The 4,400-nt window shown below is 37.9% G+C and overlaps 1 protein-coding gene across 1 annotated transcript in view; it reads left to right on the forward strand.

Moving 5' to 3' along the window:
• Window positions 1-4,400, forward strand: part of LOC109377946 (dynein heavy chain 6, axonemal-like) — a gene marked incomplete at both ends in the record, with an annotated part of 133,172 nt that overhangs the window by 18,648 nt on the left and 110,124 nt on the right. The window lies entirely within an intron of this gene.

A 4,400-nucleotide genomic window follows, 5' to 3' on the forward strand; every position in this document is an offset into this window, starting at 1 on the left:
TTTAAAAGTGTTTATTAAAATATAGCTAACATACAACATTTAATTAGTTTCAGGTGTATAGAATAATTATTCCACATTTATATACCTAAAGAAGTGATCACCATGATAAATCCAGCAACCACCTGACACTGTACCATGCTATCACAATATTATCGACTATATTCCCCATGCTGTACACTACATCCCCATGACTTATTTGTTTATACCTGGAGATTTGAACCTCTTATTCCCCTTCATCTTTTAAATTTTTTCAATTACAGGTGATATTCAATATTACTTTATATTAATTTCAGGTGTACAGCATAGTGGTTAGACATTTATATAATTTAAGAAGTGATTTCACAGACTAGACTAGTACCCACCTGGCACTATACATAGTTATTACCATATTATTGACTATATTCACTATGCTTCACTTTACATCCCCATGATTACTTTGTAACAACCAACTTGTACTTCTTAATCCCTTTCCCTTTATCACCCACCCCAAACCCCCTCTTATCTGGCAACCTGTATCTATGAGTTTCAAAATGTTCTCTGTATCTATGAGTTTCTTTCTGTTTTCTGTATCTATGTTCTCTGTAACTTTGAGTTTCCTTCTGTTTTGTTTATTTTATTCTTTAGATTCCACACATAAGCAAAATCACATTGCAACTGTCTTTCTCTTTCTGACATACTCCATGCAGCACAATACCCTCCAGGTCTATCCATGCTGCTGCAGATGACAAGAACCCTTCCATGGCTGAGCAATATTCCATTGTATATGTATCTACCACCTTCTCTTTGTCCATTCATCTATCGATGGACACCCAGGCTGCCTCCATGTCTTGGCCATTGTAAACTGTGTTGCAATGAACATAAGGATCCTCATGTTCCCCCAAAGTAGCTTTTACGGTTTCTTAGAATAAACATCCATAAGTGAGATTATTGGGTCCTTCCCTGTCTTTTGTTATAGCCTTTGTTTTAAGTCTATTTTGTCTGGTATAAGTACTGCTACCCCAGGGTTTTTTATGTTGTTTTTTTTTTTCTCATTTCCATTTTCATGAAATATCTTTTCCCATCCCTTTACTTTCAGTCTCTGTGTGTCTTTCAATCTGAAGTGAGTCTCTTGCAGACAGCAAATATAAGAGTCTTGTTTTCTTATCCATTCAGCCACCATATCTTTTGATTGGGGCATTTAATGCATTTACATTTAAAGTAATTGTTGATGGATATGTAGTTATTGCCATCTTAATTCATGTTTTTTATCTTTTCTTTTTCTTAAAGAAGTCCCTTTATCATTTCTTNTGTAAAAGGAGCCACTGCTGGTGACTGACAGTTCCGTCCCTAGGAGATGAGGGATTTTTTTCCCCATATCTATGGAACCTCTCAGCTCACTGTTATTTTAATTATGTATGTCCATATTTTGCTGTTTTTGTTGTGGTCATTGAACTATAAACTTGCTCACATTAGTAAGGAACTGTGGGTACTTCTGTAAGGCCATAGTGGGGGATCAAGTCTTGGTAATGGGTGAGAACTGCAACATGATACTACAAATATCAACTCTTAGTGTATGCCAAACATTGTTCCAAATTCTGTTTATATATTAACTCATTTGATCCTCAAAACAACTCTATAAGATATTTCTATATCCATTTTACAAATGATGAAACTGAGGCAGAATTGAGTAACTTGACCATGTTCATATAACTATCAGATTGTGGGGCTGGGATTCAAACCCAGGTAGTTGGACTTTAGAACCCAAGCTCTCATGCTCTAATTCTAGTGTACTCGACCTCATAACGACAACTACTCCCGCCATTTATGTCACACACTCTGCTAGGCGTTGTGCTGAATGTTTCTTGTACATTCATCTTATTTCATCCTCCAAAGAGCCCCATTAGAAAGGCATTCTTGGATATCAGCAGCATGGTGGCATTAGAGGACCTCTAGGCCTCTCCCCGTGAAGTTACAACAAGTTGAACACCTATAATTCAACAAAGGATTCCCTGCTCAACACACAAATACATCTAAGTCATCGCACATCAAGACATGCTGAAGGTGGGCGTATCTTAGCGAACAGTGAAGATGGGATGCGGAGGGAGAAGGACAGAGGCAGAAGCCACATACAGCCCCATGCTTGCAGCAGTCCCAGTGGAAGCGATTGGGTGGGACCCCCACTAGGCAAACCGGATGGGCAGAGACAGCGGTCGGCCCAGATGGCTGGCACACGTAGAGGCTGGGCCCATGGTCAGGGGCAGAGTGGCAGTACAAAATGTCACAGCATTCTACAGCCCACCAGCACTGGAAAACGAATTCTGCAGATGCAGGAACCCCATCGCATATGGCCTTCTGGGCAGTAAAACCCTCACTCAACAGATTGCAAAGGGGCTGAAAAACAAAACTTTCCAACCTAAGTGGTCCGTATTCATTGCGGCTAAACCCATGAGGACAAACAGAACCACAGCTGCAGGAACCTACCCACCCTCACCCGACCCCCACCTATGGGCAGCGCATCCTGGGTCCACTCAGAGCTGTAGCTCCAGTGGCTTCTGGCTACAGAAAGGCATCACACAGAATATGCAGACCAGGAAACCAATAGCTTGCCACTTCCAATCCACGGGAGTGGTGCCCTGAGACCTAGGTGACAGGATAATAAAGAGGTCGCCCACCTCCTCAGGCAATACAGTACATTTTTCACAGCGCAGGTGACTCACTCCACAGAGATCCCACAAGCCCCAGTGCAGTTAAAACAAAACACACTTCATCGCCACCTACTGGAAAACAAAAGAAAGACCTCTACTTATCAACCTGCTAAACAATGAAGTGTTGAATACTTTTTAAAAGCAAATTTATTCCCACAAATTCGCAGGCGAGAAATAATCCAATGAATAGCCAAGATAACAAGGGAATTCTGAAAGAAAATGAAAATCTCCAGAATATATACTCAAAGACATGGAAGAATGTGATTTAAATGAAAAGATTGCAGTTTTGAAAAAACTCAATGAGATACAAAACTCAGAAAAATAATTCAGTGAACTCAGAAATAAAATCAACAAACAAAAGAAGTACTTCACCAAAGAGATTGAAACTATAAAAAATAACCAAGCTGAAATTCTGGAGCTGAAGAACTCAATAAACGAGATGAAGAATGAACTAATGAGCTTAGGAAACAGAACAGGCCACATGGAGGAAAGAATTAGTGACATAGAAGATAGAAACCTAGGAATGATTCAGGTGGAAGAAGAGAGAGAATTGAGAGTAAAAAAACAAATGACAGAACTGTACAAGAACTATCTGACTCCATTAGAAAGAACAATATAAGAATAATGGGTATACCAGAAGAAGAAGAAGAAGAGAGAGAGAGAGAGAGAGAGAGAGAGAGAGAGAGAGAGAGAGAGAGAGAGAGAGAAGGGAACAAAGAGCCTATTCAAACAAATAATCAGTGAGAATTTCCCAAACTTATGAAAATAACTGGATCTTTGAATCCAAGAAACTAACAGAACACCTAATTATATTATTCCAAAAAGCCCTTCTCCAAGACACATTATATTAAAACTGTCAAAAATTAAGAACCAAGATAGATCTCTCAAGGCAACCAGGGAAAAGAAGACGTTAACTTGTAAAGAAAATCTCATTATGTTATCATTGGATTTTTCAATGAAAACCTTACAAGCCAGGAGAGGGTACACTCAAATACTAAAATCATTGAAAGAGAGGAATCACCAGCCAAGAATAGTACATCCAGCAAAGTTATCCTTTAGATATGAAGGAGAACTAAAGGCTTTTCCAGACATACAGAAGATGAGGGAATTTACCACCCCAAGACCTGAATTAGGAGAAATACTGAAGGGTCTCTTCTACCTGAAATAAAAAGGCAACAGGATAAAAAATTATGATCACATACAACAATTTCAGGGATTTCACAGATGCGTGAAGGCTATGTTAAAGAGCCATGAACTTTAGGTTCAGAATGCACTAGACAAGAACATAGACATGGGAAACAATTGATTTTCACTGGAATGTTCCTGTATAATCTTTGTTAATACATATAATTTAGTTTTAACATAGAATCAATTGGGAGTTTTGTTTTCACTTAACCTTTATCTTATTATTCTAAACTACCATAGAATCTTCATAAATTTTATTTTCCTAAATTTCTAAATATATTTTAATAACTTGCTAAATCATAATATATTTCATACTTGTGCTATTATTGAATATTTAATTTGCATCCAAATTTCAATATTAAAGCTAAAATTGCAGAGAATATATTTGTGCCTGTAGGCAGTTCTTATTTTAAGAAGTTTTAGAGAATTGGCCCTTTTCCATTCTCATTACTTTTTTCCCTCTATCTCACACCTGTTTTTATCCCATTCTTGCTTTTCTTCTTTACTTTATTGATTTCCTGCAATGCACAA

This window comes from Hipposideros armiger, unplaced genomic scaffold (genome assembly GCF_001890085.2).
Source record: "Hipposideros armiger isolate ML-2016 unplaced genomic scaffold, ASM189008v1 scaffold_1655, whole genome shotgun sequence".
NCBI lineage: Eukaryota > Metazoa > Chordata > Mammalia > Chiroptera > Hipposideridae > Hipposideros > Hipposideros armiger.